The 22,879-nt window shown below is 45.4% G+C and overlaps 1 protein-coding gene across 3 annotated transcripts in view; it reads right to left on the bottom strand.

The window, feature by feature from the left end:
- The window catches only part of KAT14 (lysine acetyltransferase 14), a 614,848-nt gene that overhangs the window by 287,632 nt on the left and 304,337 nt on the right, over positions 1-22,879 (bottom strand). The gene's annotated exons all lie outside the window — the stretch shown is intronic.

Below are 22,879 nucleotides of genomic sequence, written 5' to 3'. Positions count from 1 at the left end.
TCTGCAAGTGGCAAGGACATCGGCAGAGATACATTCTCTTTTATCGACAAATTGCCCCGTGCATTTAGCAGAAATGTTGAGCCAAATCTTAAACATGTCTGATACCAGTGGCATTGCACATGTATTTAAGACAGTTTTTTCGGGACTGTTAGCACCCTTTGAAACAGTTCTGGGCATCTTCCCGAATTTTGTTCATTCTGTCTTTGGCGGCCTACCCTTAATCTTGGGACTCGTGGCAGGAATTTTATTTTTGTTTCTTCTGCTCCGATATGGCAAGCCAATCCACAGACAAGACTCTAGCAACGATGGAAGAAACAATCCTAGCAATACGATACCGAGACCGTATCACTAAGGTCCTCGGATTGGCCCGGCTAAGAGATCTAAGTACAACCTGGTTTCTTTCATTCAGACCAATCTGGCAGGATTGCATCTTACCTGTGCTTCGATGTCTGCTATGTGGAGAAGAATGCGTGTTAGACATCTGTCTTACACTACCATCAGCAGTACCAAAGGATATCGATACTTTGCTAGGTCCGGTAACGACTCATGCATCGTGTTGTCCCCAGCGGCTACCTATTCTGATGACGGCATTCATTGAGACTTCACCACTACGAGTAGGTGGCAGTGAGGTACGAGAGGAAAGCAGCACCATACAGGTACAACCTTCTGTGAGCATTGCTGATCCAAACATCGATGATAGCAATCACACTTCAAACTGCACAGTCGCAGCATTTACGAACTTGGTCGAACTTTCACCTGATGTTGTAGACCACTTTTTTGCGAGTCTGTCTGATATGATGTTCTCTCCAGTCAACGAGAATAATTCTTAAAAAACAATGATCACACAGAGTTCCCTGAACTCTGAATTCGGCCTTCAGTTTTTATAAACAAAGCTACTGAAAACATTTGGAACTATTTTTTCCCCTGAAAGCGAAATTATTTTTTCCATTTCCAAAACATTTACCTTTTTTTTTTTGGCACATGGTACTCTGCTTAAAGTAGAACTATTCTTAGAGAACAGAGCTTCTATTTTTGTGATACTAGAGACAATATTTTACCTCAGCCTCTAGCACAAATACAGCATTTTGTATAAATATGTGATGGAATGGTCTCGACCTTCTTTTCTGTATTCAGAGCCATTTCATGTGTAATTTTCGCAAATCATTCAGCTAATATATATATATGCATTTAAATGAATGATGACACTGCTTAAAAAGCGTACAGTACCAATACTCATTTTCGGGTATTTACCATATACCATTTCAAATGCGAAATATGTATTTTGGGGTGGGTTGGAAAACACACATGCATTGTTACATGTTTATAATTGCTTAGTTTTTTTTAGTAATGATGGACATTAATCCGTGGAGTGGGTGTTGTATTTCTATCTAGGACCCTATTTCGATATTCCCGATTCATGCCCTTGTGCGGTTATAAATCAATAATATCCTTACATAGGCATAAGAATCATATCCATATTCAGTAATAGCCCATGCAGTCCAAAGCACAGCACGGCTACTCCCATCGACTTCTAGAAAGCACAACGCGTTCTTTAAACAAACCAAGCCTCCAGCAGCCCGGGAAATTCCCCCTCTGCTTTTGTTTTGATTTGAACAAGAACTTCGGGAGTCCAGCAAGAACTGTTAGTTCTTAGTGACGTCTTATGTCCAACCTTACGTCAAACCCGGCACCTTTCAGGTATAAAATACCAACAGTTGCCTTAAGGAAACACACGGTGGTTTGGAGCAGAGCGGCTATCTACTTGCCCGAGAGCCCAGCTGATGCGAGAGCCCACGGAAGCCACCCCTCCCCTTTGACGCGCTGGAGAAGCTACTTTTTCTCACGACGAGAAAATCAAAGCTCCGGTGTTCCCGAGTCACCCTTGCGGGTTGCTGGGAGATCAAGTCCTGAAGAAAGAGATACCAGACCTCCCACATTCTATTACTAAGGTACGGAGCTGACTAAACCCTTAAAGAGAATTCTTGATTCAGATCTTGGGCAAAAACAATCTTGTTATGTTATGTTATGTTATGTTAAAAAGCTTATACCGCGCACGTACACCGAAACGGTTTCTTGGCGCTCATAACAGACATAGCGAACAAGGGCAGATGGTTACTCAAAGGCAGCTTTAAAGAGATACGTTTTTAAAGTCTTGCGGAAAAGCTCATAAGAGGGGCAGTGGCGAAAGGAGGAAGGGAGAGAGTTCCATAAGGAAGGACCTAGAAAAGAGAAGCGCAGGCCGCCATGTTTCTTGCGGCGGTTGGATGGAATGCACAGAAGATTGTCAGCAGAGGAGCGGAGATTGCGGGTTGGTAGATACCGCTTAAGCTTGGAGGAGATGAAAGCGGGTGCACGATTATGAAGAGATTTAAAAATAGTGCATCCGAGTTTGAAGGAACACCGTTTGGCCACTGGAAGCCAGTGAAGGCTCCTCAAAAGAGGGGAAACATGCTGGTGTTTGGGTTGGTGGAACACCAAGCGTGCGGCCTGGTTCTGGATTAATTGGAGTCTTTGAAGCTGATAGGCAGGAATCCCCACATATAGGATGTTTGCAAAGTCAACCCTGGAGATGACCAAAGCCAAGATGACTAAAATGAGTGCCTCTCTGGTAAGAAATCGACAGATCTTGCGGATCCTGCGCAGCTGAAAGAAACAGGAAGATGTTACAGCCGAGATCTGCGATTTCATAGATAAATCATCAGAGATGACCACTCCAAGGCTTTTCACAGAGCCGACCGGGCGTGGGGGGATGCCAAGAGAGGGGGGCCAGTAATTGTCATCCCAAGGATTGGTCGGGCCACCCACCAGAACAAGTTCCGTCTTAGACGCATTCAGCTTGAGCTGGCTGTGAGCCATCCAATCAGAGATGTATAACATTATGGTTTGGAAATTAGTGCGGGAAGAAAGTGAGGTATCCAAAGGAAAGATCAACTGCAGATCGTCTGCGTAATTATAGATAGTGGCAGGGGAGTGGCGGAGAGAAACCAAAAGGGGTTGCATGTATAAATTGAAAAGAAGGGGGGATAGAGCCGAGCCCTGAGGGACACCACAGGAAAGGGGGGAGAGAGGAGCAGAAAAAGTGGAGAGATGAACTGCCTGGGAGCGGCCGTGAAGGAAGGATCGAACCCAGTCAAGGGCTACGCCCTGAATGCCGGCGTTGGTGACACGGTCGATCAGAATGGTGTGATCGACCGTGTCAAAAGCCGCCGACAGGTCCAACAGTACAAGGGCTTGGGGAGTGTTGTTGTCAGCTCCTGTTCTTAAAGTGTCCATGACTGCCGCGATCACCGCCTCGGTGGAATGGAGGGGGCGGAAACCAGCCTGTTGGGGGTCCAAAAAAGATGAATTCTCAATGAAGGTGCTCAGACACCGGGTTACATAGGTCTCTAAGATCTTTCCCAGAAAAGGGAGAAGAGAGATGGGTCTGTAGTTGCTCAAAACTAGGGGGTCAGCATTGGACTTTTTCAAAATGGGTAGCACCACGGCCTGCTTGAATGAGTCTGGGACTACTCCAGTGGCTAAGGAGGTATTAAGAAGAGCCAAGGCTGGAACAGGGCAGGTCAGAAAGATTTCTTTAAGAATATGGGGGGGGGCAGCAGTCTTTGGGAGACCCGGAACTAACTTTGTGCAGAAGACAGTGGAATTCGGTGATAGAGATGGGAGGAAAAGTATTAAATTGCTGGGGGTTTTCAGAGGGGAGAGAGAATGATTGGGAGGGAGAAGGTGGAGAGATATTGTTTTTGATTGTGGAGATTTTATCCAGGAAGAAGGCATTGAGCTCGTCACACAAGGCCTGGGTGGGCATAGGAGGGAGAGTGACACGATCGGGAAGGGAGAGCTCATTGACAATCGAAAAGATGTCTTAATCAACTTAACTTAAACTGCTACTTACTTACTCCTTCCCAAGTATTAGGCTTAGTTCAGGTACATCGGGGTAGGCATAGTTAGAAGCACCAGTTGAGTACGTTAGTCAATGGTTTTATGTATGTATATATATGTTATCTATTTTAAAGTATCATATGGCTAAGAAACTATATCTATGCTTTTACAGTATTATTTCATAATACTACTTTTACTGTACGCACTTTACTTCATAATAAGTATTGCAATTGTGGCAATTCATTTCTCTTGCATGAGAAAGAAGACTGCTCAATAAAATAACATCTTTTTATTGAAAATGCCCGTCTCTCTATTTCTCTGCACTCTGGTGAAACTAAGTATGCACGATTGACTGAGTGAAATAGCTGCCTATTGTTTTCACACGACTCTAGAGATACACTCTATTCTGAGGGAGCAAAGTTGTCATGTTTGTACGGTTGTCAGAAGCTAATCCCTTCTTGTCTAATCCAGAGAGTTAACTCTTTCCTTAACATTCGAGAAAGTTTCTAGTGACCTCTGAGCTAGCTGGCGAAACTAATTAAGTCTAATATAGTCAGTAGAGACCCAGTCGAACTCAGACCTACGTCTACACTGCTGTTTATATTATTCCAATGCGCAGAGCCTAGTGGGAATATAGGAACTACACTACAGGACGGTGGAAAGGGGGGTGATCGCTGCCGACTGCACATAGGAATGAGGGTCAGACCCCACAATGCATTCCCTGTGTATAAGTCAATTTTAAAAAGCCCAGAATTTGTCCACAATGGATGATGCATCGGATACTAGCGCACCAGTGGGCGTTGGAATGGCCTTCACTGTAGTCGCATGTTGCTTGCAACGCAAACAGTGAGCTAGCATCCGACCACTTTTATTGGAACCTATATAGAACTGATGCTTGAGGCGAAGCATGACTTATTTAGCCCTGTCGAAGTCCAGCCGTCTGAGTTGGAGCCTTTCCTGTTCCAGTCTTCACCAGACACTAGGCGCCTCCGTTTGTTTATCTATGGACTCTAGTTCCGCTACTGACTTTTCTAATTCCTCTCTTTTATGTCTCCAATTCTTCTTTTCGAACTCAGCTTTCGCTATCAAACCACCCGGATAACCTGTTTAAGAGTCTCCCAGACCAAGGAGAGGGGCACCACCCCGTGCCGTTGGTGATCACGAAGTTAGTAATCACCTGACGAATTGAGGACACCACGTCCGGGGAGTGCAGTAGCGTTTCTGGAAGCCGCCATGGCGGACTCTGATATGGGGGGGGATGTGTGTCACAAAGGTGAGTGTGATTGCCTCATGGTCCGACAGGGAGCGGGTCTTAATGGAGGAAGCTGTAACTCGGTCCCACGCAGCAGGAGATGGTAAGAAATGGTCCAGGCGAGCATAGGGTTTGTGCGCTGCCGAGTAAAACGTGTAATCCCACTCGTCCGGGAGTTGTTAGCTCCAAACATCGCGGAGCCCGCAGTTCGCTAGCCAGGCCACGCGCCTCTGGGTGAGAGGGCACCTGAATGTCCGAACCTCTGTCCAGAGCTGTCACACCCTCCCTCCATCACCAAATTAAAGTCTCCCCCCAACAGCACTGCCTGGTCTGGCGATTGTAGGACCATGGCATGTGCCTCTGTGATAAAGGATTCCTCTTGCTCATTCGGGGTGGAATGTGAGGCTATTGAGAGGTGTAATGGGCCTGTCTGAACCCAGACAGTCAACAGTCAACCCTTGATCTCTTGGTAGGTAACCAGGAACATCCCCCGAAAGCGGTTGGAGAACAAGATCGCAACTCTGCCCCTCTTCCCCCTCCCAGATGACCAAAACTGGAATTTCCTAGAGCGCATTCTGTGGGTGTCCTGAGCAAGCAAATGTGTCTCCTGAAGCAGGCAGATATCTCCTTGAGCATGTTCCAAGTAGGAAAGAATTGCTGATCTCTTTGTAGGGTTGTTGAGGCCTTTCACGTGAGACTAAGTAATTTTAATCTCCATAATTCAGGGTGTAGAGTAGGCCAGGCCGTGTTAGTCTGGGGGGCACAAAGGGTTGACTGTGTAGTGCAGGTGTGACCAGCCGCTATGAGGGGACCGTGGAAGGTCCTAGAGGTGTCATCTCGTCTGCGTTTAGCCAGTCGGAAGGGGAGTCCCAGAACAAAACCTAAATAAAAAACAAGGAACAAGAATAAACATACGGTCCATGAGGTCCATTGTGACTTGGAAGTCCGAGATCATAGGGGTAACCAGAGAGAAGCAAGCCACCAATAGATAGAAAATCGTGGCACCTCCGCCCCCACTTCTGCCATAACTTCCCTTCTGTTGATTCACAGTAACTTAAGATAGGGTGGTCAACCTCAGGCTTACTCTCGCCGGAGAGGGATTGCAGCACTTCAGACCTTTCCTTGGCCATGGTGGAAGCATCCAGGCGGTGGGGCACCGGTAGCAAGCCACACCTAGGTCCGCGGCCAGCCCTGCCAGAACCCCATCTCCCTGCTCAGGGTGTCGGGTGTCCAAGTCAGACGGGTCGAGGATCTTACAAGCCTCTGTGAAGAAAAGCAGTTGGTGGAGTTTGCCATTCAACTGAAAAATAATGCGAAATGAATGGCCCCAAGAGTATGAGATACCCAAGTTGCTAAGGTGAACGGAGACAGGTCGAAAGAGTTTTCTTTTTAGGTGTGTAGAGGCTGCCGGGTCCTGAAATAGCTGGATTGAATGGCCCCGGAATTGCTTAGACTGCTCAGATCTGGCGGCTCAAAGGATCGCCTCCTTCTTGGTGAAATTGTGGACTCAGACCGAAATATCCGCAGGTGGGAGAGGGGGAGCCCTGGGGAGGCCAATTCTGTGGCAACGGTCCACCTTGGTTCCAGTTGATGCGCTGTCTCCTAGGATGCTTTTGAACAGTTCTTGGATATCCGTTCCTTCCACCCCCGTGGGAACCCCCCCCTTTTGCTGATGTTATTCCTTCTTGATCTATTTTCCAGATATTCCGCGTGTGCCTGGAGATCCAGCTGCTGGTCCTGTAACCGGATGATTTCCTGCTGAAGAGCCTAGACCTCTGCATCTCTAGAAAGGGATTCCTCCTCCAGAGCCACTACCCTTTCCCCCACCTCGTTGATGTTGCAGTGCGCTTCCCTGAGCTCTGCTGCAAGAGCTTTTTTTAACCATCTGTAGGTCTTAGCAAAGGGAAGCGAGCAACGCCTTCAGGAACTCCCAGGTCACCGAGCTCTCTGCGCCGTTTCCGCCTCCCGTATGCTTGGGAACCTCTGAGGAGGACGAACAATAGTTACTTACCTGTAAACAGGTGGTTCTCCAGTATTGGTGTCTTTCATAGATTCACATGCCTGAATCATTCCCCGTCGTCGGAGTGGGAGTCCCACGGTATATAAAAAAGTAATAAAATGCCATAGAACATATAGCAAATATCAGAAATACCTAACCAGGAAGTAAAGTAACACCAGTTACAGTAGAAAAAACCTTCACAATCGTGACTATCCTAGTCATTATGTCTTAGTCCAAACTGCAGCCAATCAGGCGACAGCACCCACCAGAATGTTCTCCCCCGAGGCTCAGGCTCTCAGATTTTCTCGCACGGGAGTGAAACCCTATAATGCCTGAGTGAGTCTCTGGGGGGAGGCGGGCGGGTTGCATGTGAATCTATGAAAGACACCAATACTGGAGAACCACCTGTTTACAGGTAAGTAACTATTGTTCTTCTCCAGTATTAGGGGTGTCTTTCATAGATTCACATGCCTGAATCAGAATAGTAAGCAGTACTCCTAACATAAGGCTTGTAGACATCAGAGTATCAAATGCATATATATATATACATATAACAGTATACCAGTTATAACAATAATCATCAAAATCTGAAATAACGTCTAAAGAGCATATAGGAGGAGGTGGAACAGAGGCTCACCTTATTTGAAAAGATTACGCAGCACTGCTCTTCCAACCGAAGCATCTGCGCCGTCTGCTGAATCTAGACAGTAGTGTCTAGTAAAGGTGTGTCTGCTAGACCATGTAGCAGCTCTGCAGATCTGTCGAAGAGGCACACCAGCAAAAAGGGCAGTGGAAGAGCTAACCGCCCTTGTAGAATGTGCTCTTAGTAAGGCCTGTAAGGGTCTACCGGCCTGCTGATGACAAAGTCCAATAGTAGAGGAGACCCATCTAGCAATGGTCTGCTTCGAAACTGCACAGCCCTGGCGCTGTCGACCATAAGCCACAAACAGTTGATCTGTCTTGCGGATGGCTGAAGTTCTTGATAAGTAAAACTTAAGACGCATGAGCTGAGTTAGTACGAAATTCAGATGCCATGCAGGAGGAGGTTTCCGGACAAGCGGAAACATACGAAATAATCCCTTGAAAAATTGTTGTATGATCCGTACAGAAAACAAAGAGTTTGATCCATCTTGACGAAATCTAGAAATGGCAGCTAAGAAGACTAAGAGTAGAATGTGCCAAACCCAATCTGGCCAAATGTAAAAAGAAAGGAAGGATTTGCTCCGGTTTTGCATGAATGGGATGTAGACCATTAGATTGGCACCATGCACAGAAACGTTTCCACTTAAGTTTGTAGGTTTTGATCGTGGATGGGGCTCTGGCCTTCGCCAGCACCTCCTGGCAATCTTGTGGAATGTTTAGGTGTGCAAATTCCATGTGTTGAGGAGCCAAGCTGACAATTTCAGCGAGTTCGGGTCCGGATGGTACACTCTGCCCTGCTGGGTGGAGAGAAGATTCGGAATGCGTGGAAGTTGGATAGGGTTGCATTCCGAGAGAAGGAGTAGCTCGGTGAACCAGTATTGCCTGGGCCATCGTGGAGCAATCAGTATCAACCGGCATGGCTGCTTCTTCATCTTCCTGATGACTTTCGGGATCAGAGGTATCGGTGGAAAAGCGTATGCGAAGATTTGATTCCAATTCAGCGAAAGGGCATCCCCGCACGAGTCCTTGTGGGGAACCCAGCTTGCAAAGTATGGGCATTTCCGGTTCTGGTATGTCGCAAACAAGTCCAAATCCGGATGCCCCCATATCTGAAAGATGCGGTTTAGAGATGGTAGATGCTGTTCCCACTCGTGAGTGCAGCCCCCGGACCTGCTGAGAGAGTCCGCTAACACATTTGCGATTCCCGGAACATGGACCGCTGACAGATGGATGTTGTGAGTCAGGGCCCAATTCCAGATCTCTTGTGCTTGTTGCGACAACCGGGCTGATCTCGTGCCGCCCTGCTTGTTCAGATAATGCATGCAGGTGGTGTTGTCTGTCCGAATTAAAACTGTGGCACCTTCCAGAGTCGCTTGAAAGGACTTCAGGGCTAGAAATATGGCGTGCAACTCTAGCCTGTTTATGTGCCATTTCATTTGGATCTGGTTCCATTTCCCGCTGACCGTCATGCCTTGGAGGTGTGCACCCCAGCCTGTCATTGAAGCGTCGGTCGTTACTATGAACCTGGGCACTTCCGTGAGGAAAGAGCATCCCTCTTGTATGTTGGATCGGTGGGTCCACCATTTTATCGCTTTTCGCATTCGAGGCGTAATTTGGATGATATCCTCGAAGGATCCCGATACCTGGATCCACTGGCGACTGAGCTCTTCTTGCAAGGGCCTCATCCGAAGACGACAGTTGGGGGTGAGAAGAATGCAGGAAGAAATCATCCCGACGAAGGACTTGAACATGCGCACTGAAACACACTTTTTTAATAACAGTGCCGCAGCCAATCGTTGAATCTTTTCCTGTCTTTCCCTTGAGATGAATACTTGGGCGAGCTTGGTGTCCAGTGTCGCTCCCAAGAAAGTCTTTCTTGTTGCTGGCGTGAGGTGTGACTTTTCGAAGTTTACTGAGAAACCCAGGTCTTGCATCAGTGATAGAGTTGTTTGAATGTGATCTTGCGCCATGTCGAAAGAACTGGCCTTGATAAGGCAATCGTCCAGATATGGATATATCTGTATTGATTGCAACCGAAGATGGGCAGCCACCGGGGCCAGTATCTTCGTAAACACTCTGGGGGCTGAACGCAGTCCAAATGGAAGAACTCTGAACTGGAAGTCCCTGCCAGCCACTCTGAACCTCAGAAACTTCCGATGCCTGGGAAAAATCGGAACGTGGAAGTATGCATCCTGAAGGTCGAGTGTTGCCATAAACTCTCCCACCGAAAGAAATTGGAGGATTTCTTGAAGTGTTAGCATCCTGAATGTCAGCTTTTTTAGGAACTTGTTTAGGGCACGCAGGTCGAGGATGGGACGCCATTCTCCCGACTTCTTGCGAATAAGGAAAAATCTTGAGTAGAAGCCTTTTCCTTTCTGATGATGAGGTACCCTTTCTATTGCTCCCTTCCGAATCATGGTGTTGATCTGGGTGAACAGCTCCTTGAGGTGCGCTGGAGGCGGTCCTTTTGGGGGGCAATTTGGGGGAGTTTTTACGAATTCCAAAATGTGACCTCTGGCTACCACATCCAGAACCCATTTGTCTGTGGTAATTTTGGACCAATTTAAGTAATTTTGGGATATTTTTCCTCCAATTTGGTTCGGGTTGGCAGAAAGTGGTGGCAGGATGCGTACCTCATTTCTTATTGTCTCTTCCTCGATAATTAGATTTTCCTCGAGGTTGAGAGAAATTTCCTTTCCTGTGCCCATATGTTTGCTGCCGATATGGCTGGAATCTTTGGTTTCCCTGGGTGGAAGGATAGGAGCGTTGCTGGTTGTAACCTCCTCTATTAGAGAAATTCCCTCTTCCTTTTGCTCCACGAAAGGAAGACTTGCGGTATTGTAGAGTACCCAGCGAACGTGCTGTCTCAGTATCTTTTTTGATGGCCTCCAGAGCATCATCAACATGCTTTCCAAATAAGAATTCTCCATCGAATGCCATGTCTATAATCCTTGTTTGGACCTCCTGCCGAAAGGATGTTGCCTTCAACCATCCTTGCCTCCTGAGAACAGCTGCACCCGCTAGCTGCCGAAATCCAGTGGCAGCAACGTCCACCGCAGCGTCAATTATTTCAGAGGAGACACACTCTCCTTCTTGAAGGATCTTCTTTGCCTCAGTTCGATCTGGCTCGGGAAGCTTGTCCATATACGGCGAGATGTCCGACCACATCTGCCTATCGTATCTTCCTAAAATGGCTAGGGAGTTTGCAGCCCTGATGGTCGTAGCTGCAATAGTCAAAACCTTCTTCCCGATAGAATCTAGGCGTCTTCCATCCTTGTCAGGCGGAAGAAAGACTTGAGATGTTGGATTAGAAGATCTCTTTTGCGCTGCCTGCATTACCACAGAGTCTGCTTTAGCTTGTCCGATAAGGCACGCTGGAGAAGAATTTGGTGCCTTATATTTCTTATCTACTCTTGGGAGCACTGCCGGTAAAGAATTTGGCTTGGACATGATCTTTAGGCCTTCCTTCCAGATGAATTCTATAATCGGAATGGTCCAACTCTGTTTCTGCGGTGAAGACTTGAAATCATACAGGAAGCATTCTTCTTGCTTTGATTCCATGGTGATCATGAACCTCTTTGTTGCTCTATCCATGATCTTGTGGAATGAGGCAATGTTCACGGGTGGTGACTCAGATGTAGTATGTTCTGCCGGAGAAGGCGTGTTTGCATTATAATCCTCATACTCCGACGATTCTGACACATTGTCCAGCTCTCCTTCTTGTTCATCATGGTCTGAGGACTCTTCCTCCCCTGCCTGAGGAGCTGAAACTTCCGACGCAGGTCATGTTGGACGTCCTTCCTCCAACGTCACAGTAGCCACTGGCTGCGTCTGCTTAGAAAGCGGTGTCGCTGTCTTAGGTCTTGGTGTAGATACTAGAGATTCGCCAGACTCAGAAGGTGGGAAACGTCTGTAATAATCACTGAGCATATACTGCAGATTGCGAAACAAATCGTCAGGCATCTGCATACCAGGAGCAGGCCTGTCTGCGTGTGAAGTAGGTTCAGTTTCCTCCATCTCTTCCTCTATATCCTCTTGAACCTTAATTCGGAGGTCAGATGGACTTCTAGCTGCTCCAAAATTTTCATCCTCATAGGATCCTTCCTCATCGGAATCCAAAAGTTTATCTGGTACTACTAGCGTAGAAGAAATCGTCTCAGTAGTAGCCCTTTTCTTTAACAGCGTAGCCGTAGTTGCAGGTGATGGTAACGGAATCCCTGCTGTCTGCGCTGACCAAACTTGCAAAGTAGTGCAGCTTGATAGAGGCGGCGTCGACGGTACCTCTGTTTGCTGTTGAAACTGTTGTCTCGTCGACGGTATCGTCATCGTCGAGGTCGTCGACGGTAGCTTCGTCGATGTGGTTTTCGCCGTCGACGAGGATCTCTTCGTCGACGAGGCCATCGACGGTAGCATCGTCGACGGGGACGCCGTCGAGGTCGTCGACGGTGGCTTCGTCGACGTGGACTTCGTCGTCGACGAGGATTTCGTTGTCGACGGAAAGGCCGTCGACGTCGAGGGCTTGGTCGACGGTACCAACTTCATCGTCGACGGGGATCCAACCGTCGACATCATAGTCGTAGACGAGGAACTCGTCGACGGTACCTTGGCCGTCGTCGACGGGACTATCGTCGACGACGAGATAGGCCTGATCTGAACATGAACCAGTGTAGGTGATGAAGCTGAAGACATGACAAGAGTAGGCTTTGGAGAGGAGAAAGTCATAGTGCAGGTGGTAGACGTGGCCACATGAGAGGAAACACAGTCCTTTTTTGACGTTGAAATTGTCAATGGTGGCAACTGAGGAGGCGCAGATTTAGAAGATTTCTTGGGAATTGTAGATTTCCCAGACTTCTTAGAGGGCGTACTATCTCCTTTAGTAGGTGGGAGAGTATTACTCGAAGTACTAGGCCCAGGAGCATCCTGAGAGGATTGAGCCTTCTTAGCCACCTTCGCCCTTGGAGATGAAACTCCTGTTTCAGCCTTCCTCTTAGTAGAAAGAAATGAAGACCCAGAGGCCAAGCTTCCTACCTCAGACAAAGGGTCCTCCTTGTCCGTGAGTCTGTTGAGCCACAATAGCAGTCGTCCTTCTCTATCCCTGATGGTCTTAGGGGGGAAGGTCCGGCAGATCTTGCACTCCTTTGCCTTATGGTATGGGTAAAGGCAATATAAACATTTTTTGTGGGGATCTTCCTTGAAAAGTCTTTGCTTCCCACAAGAATCACAGGCCCGGAACAGGGATTTTGAAGAAGACATCTGTAAAACTTGAAGAAACTAACTGTAGAAGAAAAAACTGAGCAGAGCTCAGGGAGACTCCCTTCACACGACGTGCAGTAGAAAATCTGAGAGCCTGAGCCTCTGGGGAGAAGATTCTGGTGGGTGCTGTCGCCTGATTGGCTGCAGTTTGGGCTAAGACATAATGACTAGGATAGTCACGATTGTGAATGTTTTTTCTACTGTAACTGGTGTTACTTTACTTCCTGGTTAGGTATTTCTGATATTTGCTATATGTTCTATGGCATTTTATTACTTTTTTATATACCGTGGGACTCCCACTCCGACGACGGGGAATGATTCAGGCATGTGAATCTATGAAAGACACCCCTAATACTGGAGAATCACCTTGATGGGCTTCCATCGCGCTCTTGAGCAGCATTTCCTTAACAGATCTACATTTTTTGCCATTCGTTGAAGCCATGGCTCCTTCCCCTTTGTCCAGGGACCAGGAGATGCAGGAAGTTGGAAAGGGCCGCCATGCACCTGGCCAAAGCTTACCAGGAGGGCAAATCCACTAGGTCTTGGACGTCCCTCTGCAACTCACCTTAGGATCTGCCTCAAAGGGGGAGTGTAGAAACAGAGGCCAAACAGTGGGGTCAAGAGTCCCCCCTCTCAGGTCCCAGCAGAGGCCGTGGCAACACAGAGGACCCCGCTACCATTGTGGTCCCTTGGCTCCGTTTTGTTGTTAATTCAGCTGATCAGGGATTTGCAACGCACCCCCTTAGGCCCAGAGATCCGGGACCAGGGGCGGATGGGGTTGAGCTCTGCTGATTAAAGTAGCTAGCGATGGTTCTCCCAGTCCAGTAGTGCTACCTTGCGCTCTGGAGCCCGGGGAGAGCGAGCGAAGTGCAGGTCACGGGGGCGAAGGGGTGTGCCCGGGTGGGCTCCTAATTCACTGCAAAAGGCAGTCCCTGGTTTCCCTAGACGTCGGAGGTCCACAGGTCACTCCAGCAATAGGAGACTCCGACTCAGTCTCCTCGCGGGCTGCTAATCTTCAGCAATGCTTTGCAGAAACCAGATTTATAGGAGATTCAGGGGGGGGGGAGGCACTCTATGGGGTACTACCGCAGAAGAGGAGGTCGTGCAGCAGGGTCCAGCAAGGGCCGAGCGAACCTACCCCAGCAAGCTTAACCTGAAGGGCAAGGCCCCACAGCAGGGTGGATCTGGTGCTTCACCGCCACTGTAAGCCCGCAGGCGATCACTCTCCACCACAGCGGCCTCCTCCCTGTGCCTCAAGTTATCTACGGTTCACCCTTGGGACCAGAATGGTGCGCTTCCACCGCACAACAGACTCCTCGGCCAGGCAATCGAGCACCGACCGGGCCCCGGGCTCTCTGGTATGCTCCAGGCTCACCCCCAGGCGTTATTGAGGGTCCCCCACCGGAAATCCCTCCAGGGGGCTGCTTTCCGCGGTGCTATGATGGGGCAAGGATGGAGAGCAGATAAAGCTCATCCGCTTACCCAGCCATCTTTGCCACCTTCAGCTCCATTTTTTTTTAAAACTAGGAAAGCCCACTTTCTTTAATGTCCATGACAACTTCCATCAGCAATCGTTTTCAGCAATATTTCCTTTACTTCCATTGTTGGTTTTTCCTTTTTCATTTATTACTAATTGTTTAATTGATAGAGCCACTGCTTATTGTACACATTTTTTAAATGGCATCTAATATCCTAATTTATTTCACCTCAATTTCTTTATATGTTAAGAGTCAATTGGTACACTTTGGTCTTGGTGCACATTTGTTTCCCTCAATTTAACCCTTGTGGCAGATCTGTTCCTTAAATTTATGATTTCAACTGCCATTTTTGATTAGTTATTGATTAGCCATGCCAAAGGGACAGAAACTGACAAAGATATCTGAATTTGACAGAAGAGTCACATGGATTCAGCAAGATGGCATTTTTGATTGAGTTGCAGTGGTGACATTTGTGGATCTTGGGTGTTTTGAACAATTGATTCACATTTGGAGGCAGCAAATTTGACAATGCCTATTAAAAAAAGAAACGAAATCCACAGTTCAAATGCACTCAGCCAGAGTAAGCACTGTGTACAAGTAGGCTAAAAGCAAGGCAAGCTGATATGGGTAGGACAGATGCAGGGCTTGACTAAAAGCCATGCCCTGTGCCCAAAGCTCGAAGAGCATGTCTCAAGGTTGAGTACAGATGATCTGGATTGTATGGGGTCTGGCCCAGGCCTTTGTCCAGAGGCTGATGTACAAAGCCAAAGGCAGTGTGCAGCTGGTGTGGTGGTAGGTGGGTTGGGGGGCGATCTTAGTCACTCTTCAAACCCACAGCCTGCTTCATACAACTGGCCGTGTGCAGCTAGTTTTGGTGGCATGGATCTACTTTGGGGAAGGTGTTTGTTGTTTCTTTATTAAGTTTTGGCGCAGTTTGACCAATCCGAACAAAACTGTGATTAATAAAAGGTGCTCCACTTTGGCTCCTTCATTGAAAATGTTGCTCCAGGCTACGCCAAGCCCTGCGCCCAATTCCCCAGGGCACAGCGAAAGGTGGTTAGCAGCAGAGGGTTGGGTACCTGCAGGGTGGGAGAGGTTGCAGCATGTTCCCATACAGGGTTTTGTGCATGCTCAACTTTGTACCTGATAAACAAATACACAGAAATTCACTGAAAAAAGGTTACGGTGAAGTCATAGTTAATTATAGTAATAAGATCGTAGCTTACGTTTAAAAAAAAAAAAAAAATTCAATGAAAAATGAAAGGTTGGAAACAATGTTTTCTTTGCATGCTGAAAGGTGATAACAACTAATCTTTAAATATCTAAAAACCACAGAAATTTGCCAGTTATGGTTTAGTGCACTAACTATAACTTGCGACCTGTTATGCACGGCTTACATCACTCATGGCATTTTAAATTACATCACTGATGACATCTCAAATTGTTTAGTACCCTTCCCTATGCTGATCTCACCCACATTAAATCATATGTGATTAATTAATCAGTAGAGTGGAATAATGAGTCATATTACTTTCTTCTTTAAAGCTAAGCTCCTTATAATCAAACTCTGATATTTTCTAGGTGCTCAACACTACAGATGCAACCTCCGCACAAGGCATCAGTTTCTCTGTGTAGCCAAAGGACAGCAGTCTAACATCTTGCAGCCTTTTTAGGTCGAGTTTACTCGAACCTATTGTTGTCAACCCAAAAAATTCCTTTCCTAACAGGCGGATTCAGCGGATTTTGGACAGTGCACGAGAGAGTCACGTGACTCCTCGTGGACGAGCATGCCCAGCCTTCCCACTGCCAGCAGCATTTCTCCACGGCCGCCAGGCCACATCAAAGGCTTCCCCAGAACTGCCCCGCCCATCAATCACCCTCCCACTGCCAGCAGCATTTCTCCACGGCCGCCAGGCCACATCAAAGGCTTCCCCAGCACTGCCCCTCCCCGATGCTCCTTAAAGTACTGTTTGCTTTAACTCTCGTTTTGTTATTTATTGGAATTGGTACTTGCTCGTGGTAAGATAATTTGTTTCCCGTTATTTATCAATAGCGGCGCTGCACAGCTGTCCTTGAATGAGCTCGTAGCACTGAGCAAGTTCGGAGATATGTCCTTAAATTCCAGCTGTTTGTGCTCAGAAAATTTTACCCAACAGTAAATGTCCACTCTGCTCTCTGTACTCCATAAGGGGGTGATTTGCATGTATGAAGGCCGTATAATCACTGCTTAAAATATTTTGGTGCACGCCCCTCCATTACAGAATCCTGGTTCCCAACTCCGAGAGTTTGACCGGGTTATTGTGCTTAATGCATGCCATTTGTTGGAGCGCTTCCGTTCGTGTGTGGAATATATCCCCTTTTCACCTTTCAGCCATTCACCCACAGAAAGAGCGGTTACGCTAGGCGCAGACTTTCACACAAATATAAGCAGAGGCAACTTCAGGCAGTGAAACATTTGCAGCACAAAGGTCCCACATGCATGACAGACTGCTACAGTTTTATCAAGATTTGGAGTAGGAGTTCGTGAGACACAAAGGACGCCTGACTGCGCCAAGAGGGGCAAACAACCTCGATCACTTTTCTGCGTTAAAGTTTTTTGCATCACCGTCCACTGCTGCGTAATGTTACAGGTTTTGTTTTCCCCATACATATTGTAGGATTCTTACCACTGTAATTACTGCATGTGGATTGTAAACACAAATGGTGATCGGGTGAGTAAACCCGGATGCCCTATGCATATCGCAATGTAATCCCTGTTAAAGGCCCCATGGGCAGATGACGAGAAATGTAGAATGTACCAATTCCTGTGATTAACAATGCAGTATTATAATGAAAATAAGTATAAAAAAAGAAAAAAAAAATGTGCATGGACAACTGACGCAAGCGCAGTTCTTAATGTCTTTGCGTCTACTTGTACCAAATACCACATGATTCATGCACTGTGAGTGTAGTGGGGTGGGAACAGTGTTAAACCCTTATGATTCCACGCAACGCCTGGTATCTCATCCTGGGTTTGCGCAGAATGCTTGTCTCACGTAAAAACAAGACCAAACATAGGACAAAAAGCAAGTTGTGTATTTCTAATAAGTGTGGTACACCGTGAATTGTTTTTTTTCACACAATGCAGTTCTTTCAGATTTGTACCTATCTTGGCAATTCTTGGCCACTGACATTTGAGCTCCTAGCCTCCGAGATTTCCATGTGACGGGCTACACACAGAACATTGTGAGGCGCTCAGGTGGTGTCACAAGACTTCCTGCATATGCACCACAGCGGGTGCTGCACATTGGAGTTGGCACTGCCCACCTAGGCCAAGAAATTATAAGTTGATCAACTACCTATTTCTGACTTTACAACTCAGCATTCATTCATTCATTTCATTTATAATCTTTATTTCGCACAGTAGAGCCATAAAAGATACATAAAACACAATTTACACATACAAGATATGAATATATATAGAGGAACAAATGATTTTGCGGATAACATGAGCACGGTTGGGAAATCGTTACACTAAAAACTTAATTCAAATAGGCTAAAAAGGAATCCAAATATATAAAAAAGTATAAAAAAAACACATGGATTACATTGCATTACATTACCCTGCCCTCTCGGCCCCGGTGCCTAAATGTAGCGCCTCGCAAAACGAAAGCATTCCAGGAATTAACAGTAAAACACAGTGGATCCCACTGCCCCTCAGAGCCCCCCATCTTATCCCCCCTTCCCGGTCTGGTTTCAGGCAGCCGTCTGGAATATGTGCTCTTGCCACCATGAATGCGCCCCTAATTTTCATATTTTGGGGGATTAGATCATGTTGCAGTTTCTGTTTGGAGGATTGTAAGGGTTGGGGGAGGGGTCTGAACATAAAACCAAAATGTTAAGGGAAGATGCACTCTCGGTGAACGCCCCCTGGAAGGTTTAAGGCCCTTACTGATCACATTGATAATCAGATAGTTGCATAACGCTTTACTATTCAAGCTTCTAAGACCTGAAAAGGGACGATATCAGTAGCCAATCGCATTGCTTTCATCGGGCTCTGACAAATGAAATGCGGAGCCTGTTCAGGTTCCTCACACATCTCGGACGCAAGTGCACAGCTCGCTGAGCTACCTCCCGTCATCCAAAGCGGCAAGCAAGGCCATGAGAGTGGGTCTGGCATCCCTGATGATTAAAACAGGGCCCGGCAGACATCGGAAAGGGACACACACGATCGTGACTGACCGCTTCCATTTCCTGACAGACACGTCCGCCTCTGCTTTAATAAATATACCTTTTCCTTTCGATCTGGCCCCAAATTCCAACACGCCACAACTTCAATGCAATAGGTCTCGCAATTATTAAAGTTTGAGCTATTGGCCTTGTAAATGACAATGCCTTTTATTCCTTTGCATCAGTGCGTAAAAAAGCGCTTTGTACTTATAGTCCATGCTTATGAGAAGCAAGGCTGGCAGTCTCTTTTACTGGCAGCCATGGTCATCGTAAGCAAGGACTATACGTTCAAAGTGCGTGTTGATGCACAGATTGCAGGTTTTAAAAACAAATGAATAAAAGGCATTGTTATTTACAATGCCAATAGCTCAAACTTTAATAATGCGAGACCTATTGCATTGCAAATGCTTGTTTAGGTTACATCTTGGGAGTACTTAGGAGACAGATATTACTCTCTTATGCATATACAGCCCAACCACGCCCCTTCTCTCCATGACTTCCATTTTGTGAACAGAAAAAAAAAAAATCAGACAACTGGGAATAAATATTATCACTACTTGAAACGGATTATGAGAGAACCTCCCACTATACGCAGCTCAAATTGACCTAGGCTTACTGGATGAAGACATTTCAAACAGTAGAGAAAACCCTTTTAAGATTAGGAGCAATAGACTATGGTCCACATTAACTGCACGCCTTTAGCAAAAAGGTCAATGATTCAGGACAGACCGTCAAAAGAGCTGAGAAAGACTCCAAAGGGAAAATAATCATGTGCAACAGAAAAGCTTACAATGGTAAAGCCTTTTCATGATTATTGCAGTTAAAGGTGCAACTTGCAATAAGCTTTGGTTGGCAAACAATGAACAGAGGGTAATGTCAGAAGGGGATAAGTACAAGTATAATGGGATGAGTCAAGTTCTCACCACAAAGAAGGCCTGAACATATCCTAATTTTAGAGCCTCATAAAAATATACTCATCTACAATGCTAATTCTCCAAAAATGCTAACTTGAAAAGGTTTAGATGCTTTGAATACTTTGAAGGTTCTGGGAGTGAAGCTCATGACTGTCAGTAGTTTCCAATGCAGCAAGGTTTCTTATATAGTTATGCATCGACATTTTGAGCTAATTCTTTTACAATATCTGCATAGACATCAAGACCCCAAGCAGTCACCAAACCCAGACTTTTTCAAGGAGGTCAGTGCAAAATGTTCTTGGTCTCTGTGTGAAGCACAACTCTAAAAAATATTTTAATACTGGCAGAGCATAGTTACTGGCACATAACTTTCCAGCATTGATCTTTCATGCATGTACCTATTCTAATTAAAATATTAACGTGTTAACCAGAAAGGAGGATGAGGTGCAAAATGGGAAGATATCCTTCAGCACAACTTCTCCAACTTGTATCAAACATCCAGAAAGTATTTCTTACTAATTGTGTACAACAAACGAAATTCTGATAAAAAGTACTCACAAGATCTTTTGCTGATCATTTTTTCCTCAGCTGGTGCGCAACGGTTCTAGTAACAAAATGGTTAATATGGACACTTATTAGCGCTTTGAGAGTGAACTTTGGATGTGTACATAACACCATTTTGTCTTTGTATATTTTGGCAAACTGTTCTTCTGGCTAAAGGCAAGAACATCCATCATTCGCCTTGTAGATGCACTTGTTAATACCAAAACACCATATTTTAGGAACACACATGAAATTGCAATTGTACCTACACAGAATATGTTTATTTCTTGAAATCTGACTTCAACTGGAGAACCTTGAACTGCTAGTGCTGTTGCACTGCCGTAAACCAAGGCGATCTTCTGTCATTCACACAGAAGGGGAGGTACGATTAAGCATCCTCTAAAATAATGAGCAGCACGTAGTGGATCTCCAGTTTGCAAAACTCTGTTTCCTGTCGAATCACTTCTTTTGCGTCTTTCAGGAGTCGTTGCTGTGCCTTTTCTTGCCAAACCTTCAGATATCCTAGAGGTAAATGATTACTGGAGGTTGATGGTGATCTTGATCAGAAATCCAGGACGTTGCTTTCGGACCATAAACTTAGCACTCGTTTGTCAGACGTTATTTCCTCTCAAAATGTAGATAGGATATAGTTTCCCTTTCAATGTGTTGATGAAGGTAGTAATCAAGCTTGTTCCTGTGTTCTCTTTCTCCTTTAGGAATGTGGGAAGAGAGGTACTACTGCTGAATCATTTCACTGTATGAAAAGGTCCGTGTTTGGAATATGTGTTTTAGCAATATATTTCAGTTTCTGAGAATCTTGGCCTGATAACTCAAAAGGATAAGTATGGTTTGTGTCTTAGTAAGTCAGGAAATATGTCTCCTGACGATAATTCCATTGCCAAATTGGGACTGGATCAGCTAACAACACAGCTGCGTAAAGTGCAAGGTTAGAACTGACTGAAATTATTTTGCTTCTTGTCATTTCTCTTCAGGGAAAAAACTTAATCTAAGTGCCAATCTTTTCCCAAACTCCTTTATTGTACCGTGGTAAAAAGAGATGTGTGCAGTTCTAATGGCAAATGAAGCACTGACGAGCTACATTTTTTTATCAGGTCTCAGATTCTTTCCTGGAATAAAAGGGAGACCATCTATATAAGGGCGGGAGCATCAACAGTGGGATCCAGAATTGGAATTGCAGTGAGATCATGTGTATATCTATATCTATATCTATATATATATATATATATATATATATATATATATATATATATATATAGTTTAAATCTTAACAAAACAAAAGGTAATGTTATGCACTTCTTTCTGTAACGGAAAATTAATTGTTCTGCTGTTCTCAACATAACATTTCTACTTTACTTTGGCTGGGGATACAAGGGGTGCTATTTGAAGGGTATATATAAATGCTTCTTTAGAGATGCATACTCATCCACAGTAGCCATGTTATAATGTCACTCCATCTTTGCATTTGACAGACATAAATGACCTTGTGATACCTAATGTTCACCAAGTAATCCCAAAACTGGTCATGCTGTAATCTGTCAACCCAAGTCTGTCACTTTCTGATATTGTGGCATGGATTATTCGGATATCAGTTTGCCACGAGTTTCCACAATTACCTCTACATGTTTTGATAGAATTATGGCTCTATGCCTCTCAAGATGTTCAGGTTGATCTACGAATAAAACACTTTAAAGGTGCCTACAGGATACTTGGCTTAAGCAGGAGAAAGGTTTTTTTTTCTGGAACTGCATTCCACAAAAGGGGTATTGTGTTTAAAGTAGATTTTGTAGCAAAAGTAACACCTTTGACAGTTATGCTTTCCATGGTAGTAGAGGTCACTGCAACAAATAAACAAGATTTGAGCTCTCAGTGAACAGCTGGACGATGAGTTTTGCATCAGCAACAGTGTGGCAGGCCCAAACAACGGTGACCTTATAGACATGGATCTTAGCAACATTAACACTTAAGAGAGTGTGGGGACCGAACTATAATTAGGTTGTAGAGGTTGTCAATGACAGTAAAGATTGGAATTTAGAAGCTGAAACATTCACACCAAAATCTGCATATCCTTAAATATCTGATGTCCCTTTTGAAAATAATGATTACCAAAGCTCCGGTTTTTGACGTTGAGTACACTAGGCAAATAATATTAAGCATTATCCCTTTTCTTGAAGTTGATACATTTGCTTTAAACTCGTTAAGACAGGAAAGAGAAACCTGCTAGGCTTGGTGTACTCAAACACAAAGTATTACATATGACAATATGAAAAATAATCATCCAGTTAAAGACAATAATTACATTGTTTACGGGATGCTCCCAAAACTACATTTCTATGGTCACATTTACATAGCTCTCATAAAAGAAAACGGCTGTGGCTATTCTCTTGCTAGCATTTCCTGATGCGGCATATAGAATACATCTTCCTCCAAACTGCAGTGAAGTTAATCTACAATGGCTACAACTGGAATAACCTAAGACCCATACAGCTTGTGCTTGTTGGGATACAACCCAAAGACTGAATGTGTTAATAAAGAAATAGTACAGTATTGTAAACTAGAGGATCCTTTGCATTAAGTTATGGAATATTCAAATCATGTAAATCTATGAAAAATTAAATTCCATTGTCTGGCTCAAGGTTCCAAAACTATGGGAATCTGGAAGAAGAGGAATATAAGATTGCCATGTATACCC

Source organism: Lissotriton vulgaris, unplaced genomic scaffold (assembly GCF_964263255.1).
Source record: "Lissotriton vulgaris unplaced genomic scaffold, aLisVul1.2 SCAFFOLD_1162, whole genome shotgun sequence".
Classification (NCBI taxonomy): Eukaryota; Metazoa; Chordata; class Amphibia; order Caudata; family Salamandridae; genus Lissotriton; species Lissotriton vulgaris.
This window is presented reverse-complemented; position numbering and strand designations above follow the sequence as displayed.